We start from the raw sequence: 19761 nt of genomic DNA, 5'->3' as shown, positions 1-19761 counted from the left end.
CACTGTATGTACACTAACCAAAATTTAAATATAAATAAATAAATAAATAAATAAATAAATAAATAAATAAGCAAGCAAGCAAGCAAGCAAGCAAGCAAGCAAAGGACTTGAACAGACATTTCTCCAAGGAAGACAGGCAAATGGCCAACAGGTATAAGAAAAGATGCTCGACATCACTAATTATCAGAGAAATGCAAATGAAAGCCACAAAGAGATATCATCTATCAGGATGGCTATTATTAAAAAAAAAAAAAAAGATAGCCAATATTGGTGAGGATGAAGAAAAGTTGGAATTCTTGCATGATGTTGCTGGGTATACAAAATGGTACAACCACTGTGAAAAATAGTATGGAGATTCCTCAAAAAGTTAAAAAGAGAACTACCCCATGATCCAGCAGTCCCACTTCTGAGTATTTACCTAAAATAATTTAAATCAAAGTTACATAATATTACACTGTATGTTAACTAACTGGAATTTAAATAAAAACTTTAAAAAAATAAAATAAATCAGGGTTACAACAAAGAGATATTTGCACTCCCATATTCACTGCAGGCATGATTCACAAAAGCCAAGATGTGGAAACAACCTGAAGTTCCATCAGTGGGTGAGTGGATAAAAGAATGTGATGTATACATACAAATGATTATTCAGCTTTAAAAAATAAAGAAATCTTGCCATATATGACAATACAAATGAACTCTGAGGACATTATGTTAGGTGAAATAAACCAGTCACCGAAGGACAAATATTTCATGGTACCATCTTTACAAGGTATCTTAAAAAGCCAAACAAGGAGAAACACAAAGTGGAATGGTGGTTGCCAAGACATGGAGGGAGGGGCATATGGAGAGTTGCTATTCAGGAAGCATTAAGTTTCAAAAGAAAAAAACAAATACTGATGGATGGGTCCCAGCCCCAAACATTCCAATTTAATTGGTTTGGGATGCAGCCTGGGCACAGAAATTTGTTAAAGCTCCCGTGTGATTTAAATGTACAGCCAAGTTTGAGAACTGCTGTTTAAATAGATACGTTATTTCATTTAGTCCTCATAGATTGTATTATTAATTCCATTTTACAAAGCAGAAAACTGAGACTCAGAGAGATACAGTAACTTGCCAAAGACCTATATCTGTTCAACTCTCAAAACCTTTGCACTATACCATGCTGCCTTCTGAACTGTAAATATTCCAAAGCCATCAGTCAGTTTCTTACAATCTTCAAACTCTGCTGAGAAAAAAAATCAACTAGTTGCTTTGCAAATCTGCACAGTGGTATTAAAGGGGCCTCCTTATGAATTCTGAGCTCTGGTACAGGTTTTTGTTTTTGTTTTCCTTTCAAACCTGGACCCACAGAAGGTCATGAAATCAATTCAGTGAGATTCAATAGCATTTTTAAATTAAATAATAGAACAGATAAAAATGTAACCGTGCCAGACTGCATTGCATGTAATAGAAAAAGTACTAACTGTAAGTACTGAGTCTTGAAACTTTTATTTCTGCGTGTGTGTGTGTGTGTGTACTATGGCAAGTAGTAAATCATATTTCTTACCATGAGTTGCAGCCAAATATGTTTGAAAGTTATTCTAAGTAGGGATAAAATCATAGGATAAAAAGACAATCCTGAAAATATTATTCATTTTCCTTTTTTTCAAGATTTTATTTTTAAGTAATCTCTACACCCAATGTGGGGCTCAAACTCATAAGCCCTAGATCAAGAGCCACACGCCCCACGACTGAGCCAGCCAGGTACCCCTGTAATTTGTCTTCTGATTTGTGTACACTTATGTTTTTCTTTAATCCTAGAATGTCTTCCTTTGCTACCCAGCATTCAAACCACATCTTAGTTGTCCCCTCCTTTCCTTCTGTCTCCTAGGCAGAATTAACTGTTCTTTGGTGTATCACCACTGTTAACAACATCTACCACACTGTATCATATTTTTAAAGTATTTGATTTAAAAAGGGTAGTGTCTCTCATTCTCAGAAATATGAACAAAACACAGAGCCTGATATACAGTGTAGCTTAATTTTTTTTTTTTTTACAATTAGGGACAGCAGCTCTCTATTATTTTACTCATGAAATTTTAATGATACAAAATATAAATTAAGAATGAATCACATCTTCTATCTTTCTGAATAATCACAAATTAGCACTAGAGCTACCTTAATATCTGGCTTATCCACACCTAGTCTAGATGATACTCTTCTCTGCCAAAGCCTACATCAAAGAAGAAGACAAACTTTGAATTAGTTCTACTGGATGAGCTTACATTGTTTATACCAGCCTACTCTCTTATCCATTTTAATATTAAATCACCTTCTCCAATTCCTATTTCTATACTTGCTATTAAATTAAATTAAAATAGATTTATTGAATACTTACCAAATAAAATATGCTAAATAAGTTGTGATTTGTTTCCATTTTACGAATGATAAGAGGAAAAAATATTTTTACTAAAATGCAAATCTAAAGGAAACAAAAAAAAAATTATTCTCTCTCGATCTTAACTCCATCAAAGTTTTTATCATCTATATTCATCTAAATAAAGGCATCTTAAGTCTTCCCCATTTCTTGACTTTATTGAAATATTGGGACTATTTAATCATTCAAGAAGTTATTTTAAAAATAAATATTATATATACACATATACAAATATATGTATACAAATATGCAAACATATGAGTTTAATATTTTATATTCCTGACCAGTCAAAAGTCAAATATCGTCACAATATTCTGAATAATTAAGACTTTTAATAGCTATCATTCACTATATCTAGTAAGTACCAAGTAGCTGTGGAAACAACATATAAATTTAAATAAATTAGAACTAAAATTTATTCAGCATTAGGAGAAAGTTATTTGAAGTTATAATAGGATAGAAATGAAAATTAAAATTGGAAGAATGCCAGAGAGCATGCTCCATAAAAATCTATTTCAGTAATCCATGTGAAAAATTCTGCCAGTCTTTCTGCAAAGTTAACCTTCAAATTTTATAATTTTATGCAATCTTAAAATGTGAAAAAGAAAACCACATACCATTTCTTTGTTTCAAATTTTGGGCCCAAATTAAATGGCTCTACGATCTTCTACATTATGCAGCTTCACATAACATTATGCGCCCAACTATTAGAGTCAACAGCCAGCCGTGGCTGGAGCTGACCGGCAGACAGCATCGCTGATTCATCTCGGGAAGAAACAGGCTGCAGCATCCACAGCTCTGATGATGCCCAAAGAGGGTGAAGAATTGGCCATAAGCCAAGTATTTCCTCTTAGAGCACAGATAGGAGGACTATAAGTAGACATAACTTAGAGTTTGCTACATTTGAATCTTAACTCAAATGTGATACTTTGGGGCCAGAAAAAGAGGTGGAGGAAGGTACAATTAATAATTTCCAAAACTATACCGTGGTCCTAAGGTTGGACAACTTACGAATGTTTTTAGGATACAACAATGTTTTCCTTATTCATTTAATTCCATTAACAAGAGTTGTGTGACGATTTCATCTATACTATGCTAAATATTTAAGTTAGTACTTTAAATAAAACTCCCTCTAGGTAGCCTATAACAAAACAATGAATTTCTTATTTTCTTCATTTTGGTGCATTAGATTTTATATAACATTTATCTCACCTACGAACTATTTACCTAAACATCATAGAGTTAAAATAATAACCCTTCATCTATTATGGAATCTGAGGCAACTGCTTAAGCAGGCCATCAGGATAAAAAATAATGCAGACACCAGTCAGAAAGGGAGATTGAGTTACAAATGTGCCCAGGGGGGCTGTATGAACCAAAACAGCTCTTCTTTCTCAGCTTCCCAGTCCATTTAGCTGGCTCCTCAGACAAGAACTCACCAATTAAAGGATGCAACCCAACCAAGGGACCCTAAACCAGAACCATATCCAAAACTCAAATGAGACAGATATATTATAGACAGAAAGAAAGAATGAAAGAAAAAGAAAAGAAAGGAAAGGAAAGGAAAGAAGGAAGGAAGGAAGGAAAGGGAAGAAAAGAGAAAAGAAAAGAAGAGAAGAGAAGAGAAAAGAAAAGATTGTTCCCCTTAATCACTCTTTAAAATGCCATACTGGAGATTTTACATATCATAGAGAAGAAATGCTCTTTGCCAAAAATCAAACATTCATCTAGCTTTCCTATGAGAAACTACAAATCCAACCATGAAAGCAAGATTAATAAATAGGTGGCACAAATCTAATCTTCAATCTTTCAATATTTTTATAATTGACTTGTAATTCATTTTATAACTCATTTTTTAGGGATCAGTTTAAATCAAAAGTATACCAGAAAGCATTCCAAGAAAGCAAGAGGTGTTTTCATATTTGCAGGAGAAGTAAATGAGAACTAAAATTTATTTTATTATAACATATAACATATAATACTATATATTAGTGATTATTAATAGCTAATTTTAATTATTAATAACTAATAGTTATATAAATATATAATAGAATTATAGTATGTGTATATTATAAATAAATAATACATATATATTGTAAATAAATGAGCCTTTATGTAAACCTGGGCATTCTAATCTGGCAGTGATGAAAATGGAAATTTCTCATATGAAAGACATTTGGCTATGTTATTATCAAATTAGTTGCTTATAATTTCAAAACAGTTATGGGGGCTAGGATATAAACTTGATCCTAATTCATTCTTTAGTTCAACACATATTAAAAGTACCTAATTCGAACCTAAGACCATGACTTTCCTACTAAATTAGTTTGGACAAGAAAGATCTGGGCCTTTCACTGAAGCAGAGAGGAGAGCGTGTGCTCCAGCCTCGGAAGCCTGCAGACCACCACAGTGAATCTGTTAGTCCTTGTGGGTAGCCCCAGAAGGGTTTTTAATGATGTAGAAAATGGATACAGACTGTAGGACTTGCTTAAGGCATTCTCGAGGGATTACTACTGAAAGAAAATTCTACTCTAGTATACTAAAGACTCAGAAGATTTTCAGAGTCCATCAGGGTTCTAGAGGGGAGGGGGGTGGGAGGATGGGTTAGCCTGGTGGTGGGTATTGAGGAGGGCACGTTCTGCATGGAGCACTGGGTGTTGTGCACAAACAATGAATCATGGAACACTTCATCTAAAACTAATGATGTAATGTATGGGGATTAACACAAGAATAAAAAATTAAAAAAAAAAAAAGACTCAAAAGATTTAAAAAAAAATCAAACACCGATTACATCGTTTTGATAGTTGATTTCAAAAGACTACTAAGGAAGAAAACTAACCTTCTGGAATGCTTGCAAAATTACTACAAGCTAGTTTTACTGCTCTGTTCAAAAAGTCTAGGGCCTAATTCAACTTTTACTAAGTGAGAATTTACCAACCCCCAACAATTTGGTTTTCAGCCTCCCTCTATAGAGACTTGACCGATGGCTTAAAAAACACTCTAGAAAAAATATTTTGGTCTGAAGAAAAAAAAATGACATTTCTCTGTAAGAGAGGTGGAAGTGGTAGTCCCACGTCTTTTATTTGTACCGAAGGCTGTGCCACCTTCAAAAAGCATTTGGGGCCACATTCCATGTCATACATCTGGGACTTCCACCATCCACTCTTCTATGGTGCAAAACTGACTTCGGAGGAAGTTTTAAAATTAGTCTAGGGTCATTCCTTTAGTCTACTTTAGTGCAGAGCTGTAATAGCCTTCTACTTAGGTAACAGAGACTTGGTAAACTCCTGTCACTCAGCCCACCAGACTCTCAAATCATGGGATTCTTTACTTGACTGACAACAAATTAATTTGAGGGAATAAAGCCTCAAATGCACTGCCCCTCAAAATAATATGCATGAAGAAATTCCTAAAAGATATGCAGAACTTTCATTCTTTGAGACACTATACCATCCATTCATGAATGAAGCCAGTTATCAGAGAGCTATGTACCTGGGCCACACCACATGGCTGGTCACAGCCACCCTAACAGAACTGCTTTAAGAAAAAGAGTAGTTATTTATTGAGCACATACAGTCTTTACCAAGGTAGATGTTATTCTCATGTTAGAGAAGAAAATAATCAGATCCTGAGAGGTTATTTCCCCCAAAGACAGAGATCCACACCATGGGTCTAGATGAAGGACATTATAAAAAATAGCCCAATGAATCCTGCTGACTTTCAGTGTTAAGGGTGTTGAGGAAACTGTATTACACTATACTGAATCCACTTTTAAATAAACTATAGGAGAAATTTCATTCTGGATTCTAGACAGGAACAACTTTGTTCCTCTTAGGCAACTGGTTTGTTTTTCTCATGGATGAGCTTTTCAATCATTAAATTTTTCATGTTTTCCTCTTTGCCTGGAAGTTAGAAAACTCAAAATTAAGTGTGTGCCCAGCTCTAATATACATACAGGATTTCAAACATGGATTTTGTGAGCTAATGTTTCTCCTAGCTCATTTCTTCTTTTTTTTCTTCATTGATATTCTCAGATTTGAAAATCTCATCTTATATGTTCATCCTATTACAAATCTTCAAATGCTAATTACCAAAATCTTGTAAAAACTCACCAAGTTGTACATTATACAATATATAAGTTATATTCAATAAAGTACTGGGGAAAAGTATAAAAGAAAAGCCATTTATAATACTCAAAATCAAAGGACAGTAATTCAAATATTTCCTATACTATCTTTGAGTCAATTCTTGACAAAATATTTTAAATTATTTCTTCCTTGCATAAGCAATCACTGAATTAATATTGTAATTCTATTTATTATAACTTATAACTTAAAATATAGTCATATATCTATATGTGGGTTTAAGAATGGGGATAATTTTGAGGGATTTCATTTCATAAAGATTGCATTGTAAGGTTCTATCGGTCTTTTTATCATATTTATCCCAGGGGAAAGGACTACATATGGGTGAATCAGTGTGGAGGAAAAAAAGCATCTTTAGTGAAATAAAAGTATTAGTGGAGAAAAAGGAAAACAAGCACATGGAACAACTTGGTAAAACCAATGCCAGTTTGAGATGCACATGCCCATGGCTTTGGCTTCACTTTTCTCCTTGTCTTGGTTGTCTCAGTAGTGATTCTCAAATTTTTTTGGTGTTGGAACTCTTCACACTCTTTAAATTTTGTTGACTTTTAGTTTTTGTAGGTTATAGCTATTAATATTTACCCTATTAGAAACTAAAATGGATATATGTTGAAACCCATTATGTATTAACAAAAACATTTTATTTTTAAATAACGATAATTTTTTTTAAAAAAAGAAATGAGCGGTGCTTTGTACTTTTTAAAAATCTCTTTAATATCTTGCTTCATAGAGCACAGATTCTCTTATCCACTTCTGCATTTATTCTGAGAAGTTGTTTTTGTTGGAAGTATATGAAAAAATTTGGCCGCACAGAGATATGTAGTTGGAAAAAGAAGTATTGTAATAGCCTGCTCAGGTAATTATGGATATTTGAATTTGCCACAACACCCAAATTCAACAAACTGTAATTTCTTAGTACCACATGAGGCTGGTAGTATTCTAACAACCAGAACCAAATAAAGAAAGCACAACAGAAAGGAAACTACAAACCAATATCCCTCATGAAGTTAAATGCAAAAATCTTTAACAAAATTTTTGCAAATTGAATGCAACATATGTGTGTGTGATGTGCTTATATGACCAAAAAGGATTTATACCATGTGCACAAGGTTCATTCAATATTCAAAAATTAATCAATGTAATCCACCATATCAAGAGGTTAAGGAAAAAATCGTATGTCCACATCAATTAATGCAAAAAGAAATTTGATGTAATTTGATCTCCATTCAGGATGAAAAGTACCAGTACACTAGAAACAGAAAGGGAATCTTCTCAACCTAATAAAGAACATCTACAAAAAAAAAAACCTACAGCTAACATCATACTTAATAGTAAAAGACTGAATAATTTTCCTCTAAGATCATGAACAAGGCAAGGATGTTCACTCTCACCATTCTTATTTGGCACAATACTAGAATTCCTAGCACTTGCAATAAGGCAAGAAAAACAATTAAAGATTTATTTTAATTTTAACAGACTGTAAAGAAAAAAAGTGTCTTGGTTTGCAGATGATAAAGAAAAAAAAAATTCTCAAAGGATCTACAATCCTAGATCCAAAACGTGACTTCAGTAAGGTTTCAGGATACAAGATCAATACACAAAAACCAATTGCATTTCTACATACTGACAACAAAAAAATGGAAACAAATTAAAATGAATGTCATTATCAGTTGCTCCAAATAAAATGAAATAATTAGGTATAATTCTAACAAAGGGACACCTGGGTGGCTCAGTTGATTAAGCATCTGCCTTTGGCTCGGGTCCTGCTCCCAGGCCCTGGAATCGAGTTGGGCATGGGGCTCCTTGCTCAGCAGGGAGCCTGCTTCTCCCTCTGCCTGCCGCTCCCCTACTTGTGCTTGCTCGCTCTCTGACAAATAAATGGGCAAAATCTTAAAAAAAAATTCTAACAAAACATGGGTAATATCTGTATGATGAAAATTATAAATTGCTAATAAAAGAAATCAAAGAAGACCCAAATCCTGGAGATATCCCATGTTTACAGATTGGAAGAATGAACACAGTAAAGATGTCAATTCTCCCTAAATTGAAGTATAGGTTTAAACAATTCATATTAACATATGGTTAAATTATAGCAATTAAATCTTACACTGGACATTTTAAAAAGTGACTCCTCCAAAAAATTTTTTCAAAATTCAGTTTAATTTGTTAAATAATTACACTAGTCATCATAATTACATAGTCTCAAAAATAATCATGTGGACTTTAAAGAATAAGGTGGGAAAGAATAAAGAGCAACTTGAAATAATTCTGTCAATACACTTTTAAAATGCTAAAAGTAATCAATGCTACATAGGCAACGAAAGCAAAAATAGAAAAATGGGACTATATTAAACAAAAATTTTTTTATACATTAAAGGACATAATCAATAGAGTGCAAAGGCAACCTATGGAGTAGGAGAAAGTCATATATCTGATAAGGGGCTAATATCCAGAATATAGAAAGAACTCCCAACAACTCAAAACAAAAAAAAAAATCCAATAACCAGATTAAAAAAATGGGCAAAGTACCTAAGTAGACAAATCTCCAAAGATGATATACAAACACCTGACAGGCACATGAAAAGATGCTCAGTAGCACTAATCATCAGAGAAATGCAAATCAAAACCACAATGAGATATCACCTCACACCCATTAGGATGACTACAATAGAACAATCAATCAATCAATAAGCAGTGTTGGTGAGGGTGTGGAAAATTAGAACCCTTACACACTGTTGGGAATGTAAAATAGTGTAACCACTATGGAAAACAGTATGAAAGTTTCCCAAAAAATTAAAAATAGAACTACCCCGTGATCTAGTAATCTCACTTCTGGGTATACATCTAAAAGAATTGAAAGCAGGGTCTCAGAGAGATATTTGCACACCTGCGTTCATAGCAGCACTATTTTCAGTGGCAAAGAGATGAAAGCAACCCCAAATGCCCATTGACAGATGAATGGATAAACAAAATGTGGTCTACATATACAATGGAATATTATTAAGCTTTAAAAGAGAGGGCGATCCTCACATATACTAAAAAATGGATGAACCTTTAGGGCATTACATTAAGTGAAATAAATCAATCACAAAAAGACAAATACTATATGATTTCATCTATATGAAGTATCTAAAGTAATAAAATACATAGAAACAAAATAAAATGGTGGTTACCAAGGGCTTGGGGAAGGGGAAAGGAAGGTTGTTTAATGAGTACAGAATTTCAGATTTGTAAGATGAGAAAGTGCTGAAGATCTGTTTCACAACAATGTAAATATATTTAACACTACCAACTGTACTTAAAAATGGTTAACATGGTAAATTTTATATCATGTATTTTTTATCACAATACAAAATTATATAAAAAATACTAAATATTAAGTGGAAGAAAATGTTGCATTTGTGGAATGCCTACAAAATGTCAGAAATCACCCAAATAAACACATAAATCACAATATTTTCATACTACTCTGAAGGAAAATGTTATTAACTTTTTCTTCTAGAAAGCATGATAATCGATTTCATAATACCACAATATGCTCAGTTATATCAAAGAGAGGAAAACTACTGGACCATTAAGTAATTTTATCTGGAGATCTAAATATATGTATTCATAAATATTGCTAAGTCTATTTGCTTAATTTTATTCCCAGTAGAAGCTACACTTTAGGGGTGCCTGGGTGGCTCAGTCAGTTAAGCATCTGCCTCGGATCAGGTTATGATCCCAGAGTCCTGGGATCCAGTCCCACATCAGACTCCCTGCTCAGCGGGGAGCCTGCTTCTTCCTCTGTCTGCCACTCCCCCTGCTTCCCCTGCTTGAGCCCTATCTCTCTCTGACAAATAAATAAAATCTTAAAAAAAAAAAAAAAAGGAAGCAGCTACACTTTAGTAACCTTACTTCATATTTATATTTATTCTCGTTCCTTATGGATTCTAAAAACAAAATTCACAGATATACTCTCAAGCATGTTATTGAAGTAAATATGCTATACTATAACCAATGAGGAGTACATTTAACTTTTAATTCCTTAGTTAAGGATAAAAATAGCTATCACATATTCTATGCCTGAGATAAATTTTTAAAAGAGAAAATGCCTCCTATTCTGAAATGACAGCCGCCTCACATATGGAGCAGTAAACTTTTCTTTCTTCCTGAAATACTCATTTGGCACTGATTTTTGACAAGTGAAAAAGCTTTTCCACATAAATACAGTCCACTTGATTTTAAGAAGCACTGATTACCCCCCTTTCAAATTTTCCTTAATATTTAAGATGTCTACTTTCCTTTAATTTTTGTAGCAAGTTGCAGAAATAACTTGTTTCGATTTTCCAGAAATGATGGGTTGAAATTTGTGTGTTGATCAAGGGGGATGCTGATGTGCACTAAATGTAGATGTCAGAGATTTTAAAAAGGATTCAGTGGGGCCACCTGAGTGACTAAGAGGGTTAAGCTTCCAACTCTTCGTCTCACCTCAGGTCTTGATCTCAGTGTCATGAGTTCAAGCCCTGCACTGGGCTCCACACTGGGCATGGAGGCTACTTTAAAAATATAAATAAATAAATAAACAAACAAACAAATAAGTAAATAAAATATTCAATGAATTGACAAGTTATTTTTTCCTCAAATATCCTAAAAGAAGTAAAACCATTAAAACTATATTAAATGAATAAAAGTCATCCTTTTGTTTACATATAATAGTAAATACTAGCATCTATTGTCAAAATTAGTATCTAAAGGGACAGCTGTAGATCAATTTTTAATCCTACTATGATTGTGCATGAAAATTATACTTGGGGCGCCTGGGTGGCTCAGTCGGTTGAGCGACTGCCTTCGGCTCAGGTCATGATCCTGGAGTCCCGGGATCGAGTCCCGCATCGGGCTCCCTGCTTGGCGGGGAGTCTGCTTCTCCCTCTGACCCTCCTCCCTCTCATGCTCTCTGTCTCTCATTCTCTCTGTCTCAAATAAATAAATAAAATCTTTAAAAAAAAAAAAATTATACTTGTTTTTTTCCTCTCTCTCACTCGATTTTTTATATTGTTGAAATGAAGAAACAATATTTAATATTCAGATTGAGACATGCTAAGTAACTAAATATTATCATCTTGCATGTGATCAAACCTAAAGGTAAATGAAAATGCCCCCGTCTCGTTTCATGTAAATTAAGCTGATTATAGAAAGTGTCCAATTTATATCGTTCATCTCCACAAAGTAGCTCACACATATTTGTTGGGTAACTGCAGACTGACTGATTCTAAATATAAACCGAGATGTGTGCTAAAATTATTGTCCTGATTTTTTAAGCAATCACCATGAGTATCACACATGGTTACAGATTTTATTTATTTAGTATCTTGAAAAATAGTTTAAATAATGACAAAATTACACATGAATATTTTCCCATCAAACGTAATGATTTAAATTAAATCCATAGCTGCCAACTTCTCCTACCAATACTGCACACATATGGCCATCCATATCATAAAACCAGTCACACCTAGTATTAGAACCACATCAATTAAGGCAGATTTTACACAAACAACTTTTAAGTGGCGTCACTTCCCTTACAAAAGAAAGATGGTACCACCTTAAAAGAGAGGTATACCTAAGCAGCTCTAAAATTCTAACCCAACAAAAAGCCGCAAAATAATCTTGAAGCTGCCGCCTGGATTACTGCTGACCCATCTTCCAAATCCACAAATGCTCAGTTTATTTTAAAAAGTCCATTTCTCGAAAATACACTAATGGAGGAGAAAGGAGAATTTATGTAAAAATAAGCTAATGCCACCTCGTTGAATTAGATGTGACACAGGCCAGACTTTGCAAAGTAGTGGGTAAAAGAGATAGAAATGTTCAAAATAATCCTTTGTCAAACATAATGTTTCATTTCACATGGCTAAGCAGAAGAACAAAATAACATAGAAGTTTGGAAACTCAGGAGCCACAACACAATTTTAAAAAAAATCAAACAATAAGGATGGGTCAGTGTACCCAGTGAATCAAGAATATCATCAATTTCAAAGGGAAGGAGTTCTCAGACCTTTGGCTCAGCCTCGGAGAAGACCCAGTGATCATTTGACCACTTAACTCTAAACCTTCAAAGGAGTCAGAGGAACATAGGCCAACCAGTCACTTGCAAGTAAAAAGTGAAGGAAAAAAAGAGTTAAACAGCTTTATCACTCACCTTCCCAGAGCCCAAACAATCCCAACACTTTGGCTTTGTCAACTACTATGTGTACTATGGGCAGGAGTGTGTAAACAAATAAATGTCAAATGGGAATTAACAGAAATAAGGGTAGTGGAGAAAAATAGGCAAGCCTATTTAAATTTAAGTTTTTTAACTTTAAGTTAACCCTAGGGAAACTGTTGGCTGAGCCCAGTTCAACTTTGACAGATAATGCCTAAGAGGAATGGAAATAAATTTACCACTTTCTAAGAGCTTAAGGAAATTGTTTCAAATAATAGGTCTCAACTAAGCACAGGACAAATTCTTCCTCGATGTCCAGCTTCCACCAGAATTCATCTGTCAGGTCATAAAAGGGGGGAGGAGGCTATTGTGGATTTGTAAAGTTGATGCTTCTGTTTTCATTTCCTTTCAGGTCTCCCAAGACTAATGGCACATTATAAAACCTGCCTATGCTCCCTACTTGTGTCCTCAAGGCACATTCACATCCCAGTGACTCCCCTTCCACTGGTCCTCAGAGACCCTTAATGGCCTCCCTGCCTCAGTGGCTTTTTTTTGTTTTTTTAATTTATTTATTTGACAGAGAAAGCACAAGTAGGCAGAGCGGCAGGCAGAGGGAAAGGGAGAAGCAGGCTCTCCGCCGAGCAGGGAGCCCGATGCGGGGCTCAATCCCAGGACCCTGGGATCATGACCTGAGCCAAAGGCAGCCGCCCAACCGACTGAGCCACCCAGGCGCCCCCCTCAGTGGCTTCTGATATTCCAAGTAGGATGGGGGTGGGATCCAGAGGAAGCACAGGTGAGAGACTGGGGGGTAAGAGGCCCAGCCAAAGCAAAGGAGGTAGTGGCACTCGTCCCTACAAGTGCTGGGGTAAAGGAGGCATAGTCTCTCTTCTCCTTCAGGGGAATTTCCTTTAGTGGAGGATCACTGAAAACAAGGGGAAGGTGGAGGGTTACTGGAAACAAGAGGAAGGAAACATCTGAATGCCCACGGGAAACACTGGGAATGCTCTGTGTCTCTCAACTGCCACTGTTCTCAGAGGCTGTCTCTAGCAATACACAAGGGAGGGAGGGCAGAAGTCGTCGATGTCCACCACACTCCCTTGTACCTTGTAACCAGGGCTTCTCCTGAGAACGGGCAGGAGGTCTGAAATTCCCACCCTCACCTATGCGGATTCTCTAAATCAGAGTGCAAGTTCATATGCTTTGCATTGCCAGGATACTGAAGCTGGAGACCTAGGAATCTGATACAGGAGGGCGGAAGAAGTTGAAGTTTGAAAGATAAGGGCGGGGTAGATACCTGAAGGGAGGATGGAGGGGAGGAAACTGAGGTCCACAAATACAATGCTAAAACCAGAATGTAGTCCATCATATATTCCCTTCTCTGACTATAAACTCTTGCCGACTCTCACCAAACACGCTCTCCAGCTTCATTTACATCTTCTCTCCTCAGGCCCCAACTGCCCGCCTTTCTCGCACTGCCCATGATTTTTTTTTTTTAATTGAAGTATAGTTGACATATAATATTCCATTAGTTTCAGGTCTAAAACATAGTGATTTGACAATGCTATACATTATGCAATGCTCACCACTACACCAAATAAGTGTAGTTACCGTCTGTCACCATACAAAGTCATTATAATATTATTGACTATATTCCCTATGTTGTACTTTACAACCCCATGACTTTATTTATTTTATAACTGGAAGTTTGTACCTCTTAATCCCCTTCATCTATTTTGCCCAGTAGCCATGATTCAAATAGTTTCTCTAACCAAAAGAGCAGATTGCCTGAAAAAGTGTAATCTGAGGAACCACAAACAGGAGTGAGTGTAAATAATTAATAATACGCCAATATCTTATAATTTGTAATGTCCAGAGAACATGCAGAATCCAGCAGAGTTTCAAAAGTTGCATGAAGTAGTCAAACTACACATCATAAGAAAAAATCATTGTAACTGTGTGGTGATGGATATTAACTAGACTTAGTGTGGTGATCATTTGCAATATATATAAATATCAAATCACTATGTTACACCTGAAACTAATATAATGTTATATTGATATATATTGAGATATATTAATTATATCTCAATTTTAAAAAATTGAACTAAGATTTCATACTTTTTAACCCAGAAATTTCATTTATGAACAAAGATGTTCATCACAGTGTTAGTTATTATCATCAAAAATATACCAACACTGAGGAATGGTTAAGAAATTATCATACATCTACCTAATGGAAAATTATGTAGATATTTTTAAAGTTCACTTTCCAGTTGTAATTAAGGGAAAATTAATGTTATAAAATTTAAAGTAAAAATATTTTAAAAAGTAATATATATATCATGACTAAAACCATGCACAGAAAAAAGAGTGGAAGGAAATATGAAAATCACATCAAAATATTAATAGTGCTTGTCTTTAGTTAGTACAAGTATGGTGATTTTTTTTTCCTTTTTATATTCTTATAGTTTCCAAACTTCATAATTTTATAACAGAAAGGGGAAGCTTTCAAAAAGGCAAGCTTCTTTGTTACTTGTGTAGAAAAATGTTACTTGTGTAGAAAACTCCTGGGTTCAGTTGACAATCCTTTTAATATCAGTACCCAGGAACTATAGCATTTTCTGGAAGGGCACTTGGAACAAGGTATATGGAGAATATGAGCAAGACCAGCCAAAGAGAAACTTGGCCGTGCGCCTGGGTGGCTCAGTTGGTTAAGCGACTGCCTTCAGCTCAGGTCATGATCCTGGAGTCCTGGGATCAAGTCCCGCATTGGGCTCCCTGCTCAGCAGGGAGTCTGCTTCTCCCTCTGACCCTCCTCCCTCTCATGCTCTCTGTCTCTCATTCTCTCTGTCTCAAATAAATAAATAAAATCTTTAAAAAAAAAAAAAAAAGAGAAACTTGGCCTGCTTAGTAACCTACACTGCTAGTTCCCTGTGACTACCAGATGAGGAGCAGATTTCACTGCCTGATATGCAAGGTTCTTCACAATTTGTCACTGTGTATTCAAACAGTATATGAGCACTTAGCTGAACCTCCTTGTCTGGCTTTGTCTTTTCCTATCCAAATCCTTCCCATCTGGCAGAGTGACTGAATTCACTTCCATCCGTGAAGAGTTACTGATTCTGTTATGAAACCAGCCTCTGTGATTAGTCCTTCTTAAGGTGTTGATATAGCATTTATAGCACCACCTTTTCCTGATATTAGGCCAATTCTAATTATTTTGTTAATTACTCATGTGTAAGTAAATACCTCCCCAGCTAGACTTTAAGTTCCTTGAAGTCAAGAATTTGAATGGTCTGCAGACAGTAGTCATTCAACAAATACATATATATGTACAGAAAGAGACAAGAGTGAGAAAAGATGCAGTGCTCAAACCAGGTTGGTATTATATTCACACTTGGTGATGTTATCTAAATAAAATGTGTTGCCTCTGTTTTAAAATGTTCCCGCTGACCATCACTAGGACATGCACTTTCTTTTTTTTTTTTTTTTAAATAGCAGTGGGATCGTAGTTTTGCTTATTTTTTCATACCAATTCTGCCATCCTCCTTGTAGTTAAACAGACTGGACTGCAAGATGCCTCACAGAGGTTCAGGATAGAGACTACAGCCATATAAAGAACAAAAAGAAATGACCTCCTAGAAATCAAATTTAAGGGTCATCACGTGATCCTACTTCTCTCACAGTCTTGTGTGAACAACATATATAAATTTGTGCCTCCATTTTACGGCTTTATTTAGGCAATGGGCTTTAGTCTCTCAATATCCTCATTAATAATTCTCCAATGTAAACAGTTCAATACTTTAGAAATGACAGACTAAGATGATTATGTTCCTATCCGCCATCAAGTACTATTCCAGTACTTAGAGATAATGAGCATTTGTACTATAGCTACCTGCCTCTGGAGATATCAACAAGAGTTTCACATCTTAAGGGAGAATACATAAATCATAAAGGAAGGCAAATCAAATGGCCAAGCAACAGATAAAGAAAAACCTAGCATCCGTTATTTTTTCAGAAAGAGTACACAGGTCAATATAGTTGTTAACTCTGAAGGGCAGAGCAAAAACAAATCAATGCAGTTTCCCACTGTACAGAACTACATTTTGCTACAACACACATATTTTTTGTAAGTCAATACTTGTCTAGATGCCACCACTTACTAGCCATATGATCTTGAACCTTCTATTTCAGTTCCTTAGTCTGTAAAATGGAGTTATCACCTACTATGCCACATCACAGTGGAAATGAATCAAATAACATTATCAGTCTGGGTTTATCTGTCACCCTATCATGGGACGACACACCCCACAAAAACAGTTCAGTCACACACCCCATGAACTAGGTAACTGTTCTTATTGCAAATGTTTCCATTAAGTTTTAAAAAAGAAAAAGATTTCCACGTGTTTCGTTTTGTTTTACTTTCCTAATTGATTTTTCCAACATTTGAGCATCCACCATATATCACTGCCAAAAATGTGTTAAACATCTCCTGCAATGACCTAGCTCTCCTTTGCAGTGTTGTCCAGATATTAGTTTTTGGCAAACGCTTTCTAAGAAAATGGGTTTTTTTTCCACATAATTCAAAGCCCTTTCTTACTAAAAGAACAACAATTCCATATACGGTAAGTTTACAGGTTGTTGCTATTGTTTGAGATCACTTATGAAAATTAATTTTATGTTTAACATCTAATGGGCCATCTATATGTACCCTTACACTTGGACATACAACTCTGTAATACAGTGGAAGATCCATGGGCTTTGGAGTCAGGGAGACTTGTATTCAAATTCCTGTTCGGTGACCTTGAGCACGTAATTTAACTTCCAGGCTCCTCACTTTCCACCTTTGGTTCTGGGTTGCCGTGATGATTTAATGAAATAATATGCCTAAAAGTAAGTGTCTAGACTCTGGAAGTATTATTTCCTACCTCCCTTAAATCTTTTCCTCCTATGCCAAGACCAAGCAAACCCACTCTGAACACAAGACTACTTGGACACAGCCTCTATTTCAACATTAGTGGCGGAATGCTATGCAATGAAAAACTGAGTGGACGATGGCTTGAATTAAGTATCCAACGGAGCAAGAAGTAAAGAAACTGACAGGTATAGACAAGGGCCCCATACTTCACTCGCCTGTGGGAAAAAGACACTAACCTGACACACTTTAAAGATTGCACCGCACACTCACAGAGGTTTGTACCATGCTCTGGGAAAAGGACGGAATTACGGAACAAGCCAGCAGGGAGCCTCCTTGTTCACCCCACCCGACACCGCCCGCCTGGGTGGTACCTCTGAAGCCTGGAAACTGAGGTGAGAGCACAGCAACTGACCTCGTCCCCCCCCCCCACCCCCACCACCCTCCCCCATTCCGCCCAAATCTCTCTCGGGGCACGAATGGTGCTGAATCATTAGTCCTAACAGTAGCAGCTCCCGGTTCCGCTGCTCCCGCGGGAGCCAGTGTCCCCAGAGCAATGACCGTCCCCGGTGGGGGCCGATACCTCGGGGGTGTGGGGTTGGTGAAAGGGGGTCGGGAAGGATCCGGGCAGCAGGTACTCACCGGGGTGAGGAAAGCCCAGCCCCGGTCTTCTCCTCCCGGCTGCAGGCGGTCCCTCTGCGGCCCCTCCGCTTCCCGCTTTCCCGCGGGCGGTTGCCCCCGGGCCCGGCAGCCTGCGCTGGCGGTCCGGTGCTCCCTCCGCCAGCCCGCCGCCCTAAGCAGCCACAGCTCGGGGCTCGGGCGCTCCACCCGGAGCAGCTGGAGCAGCTGTCGCGGCCGAAGGGGGTGGCGGCTACCGACGGGCCAGACCATTCGCGGGCTGCGGCCGGGGGTGCGCGACGTGCGGAGCGGGGCGGCCGCGGAGGGCGCCGAGGGCCGGCGACGGTTGGGAGGAACCAAGAACGAGGGGAACCCTCCGCCTCCCAGGAGCGCCGGGAGGGCTTGGGGGCAAAAGGGACCGAGAGAGGAGCAGCTGCTCTCCCTGGCTGTTGACCGAACACAATCCCTAAGCTTTCCCGGGCACCCCCTCCGGGTTTGCCTTGGTTCCGCTCAGGGCTCCTTTAGAACGCGGCAAACAGAGGACCTAGCAACGGGTGCGCCTGGGCGGTGTCCCCTCCTGGGGAGATGCGAAAGGGCGCTGGCCGGAGCCCTGCCTTCGAGCCACCTCCTCCTGCTCCACAGTGGGGCCCTATGGCGCCAGCTTCTGGTGCATATCTTACTCTAGACGTCTTACCACAAAACAGAGAGGAGCATCAGAGCCCTTGAAGGGGCTCCTCAGATCTTTTACCCGAGCATCTTTGTGGAGCAAAGAATTAAAAAGGTATCCAAGCCCAGCCTGAAAGTTAGAAAATAAAATTAAGTGGGCCCCCATCCTATAGGTGCTTTGTAGCTACAGGAAAATAAGGGACACTTTTCAATCACAGAGTTATTGCTCCACAAATATCGAACCACTGCAGTTGGAAAATGTACATTTTAACAGTTCTATAAAAGAGCATTAAAGAAATTCAAAAATATTTCAAGTTCACTGTCTACCATTTTAAAGATGAGTGTCTTGGGAGTGGGGAGGAAATCATATCCTTACATGAAATTAACTTGTATAGAACTGAAAAGAGAAGTTCCCACCATGACATCCCTTACTAAACTTTTGTGAAAGCTACTTGTGTGGTCGCTGCCCCTTTCACAACCAGTCTTAAGCAGATTCATTTCAGACCACGGTGAAGATGGAGACAAGTGTATAGTTTTCCTTATAGAAAGAAAAAAAAAGAGCAGAGTTGACAACTACCTTTAAAATATAATTTAAGGGGGCAAAAGGAAAAAAAAAAAACACCTCCAAATACCTCAGTTAAAAGCCCTTCCACCGTTGAAAGCCATTCATTCTGAATTAAGGTTTTGTCCTTTTTTGAGTTAACATAATTTTTTAACATAAATTGAGCACCTACTATGGATTGCACTGAGAGTGTTTCCAGTTTCATTCTTTCATTTATTCTAGAAACTCCTGTAAAATTGGTGATATCTTTGC

General features: G+C 37.1%; 1 protein-coding gene across 2 annotated transcripts in view; it reads right to left on the bottom strand.

Annotated features, from left to right (window-relative positions):
* The window catches only part of TTLL7 (tubulin tyrosine ligase like 7), a 144660-nt gene extending 126153 nt beyond the window's left edge, over positions 1–18507 (bottom strand). For both annotated transcript variants that reach the window (XM_035018164.1, XM_035018163.1), the window contains exon 1: positions 18306–18507. The gene's annotated coding sequence lies outside the window, so the exon portion shown is untranslated. The remainder of the gene's footprint in view (positions 1–18305) is intronic.
* Positions 18508–19761: the final 1254 nt, after the last annotated feature.

This window comes from Mirounga leonina, unplaced genomic scaffold, assembly GCF_011800145.1.
Source record: "Mirounga leonina isolate KUSES-001 unplaced genomic scaffold, KU_Mleo_1.0 Mir_173, whole genome shotgun sequence".
In the NCBI taxonomy this organism is placed as follows: domain Eukaryota; kingdom Metazoa; phylum Chordata; class Mammalia; order Carnivora; family Phocidae; genus Mirounga; species Mirounga leonina.
Note: the sequence above shows the minus strand (reverse complement) of the source record. Positions and strands in the feature narration are given on the sequence as shown.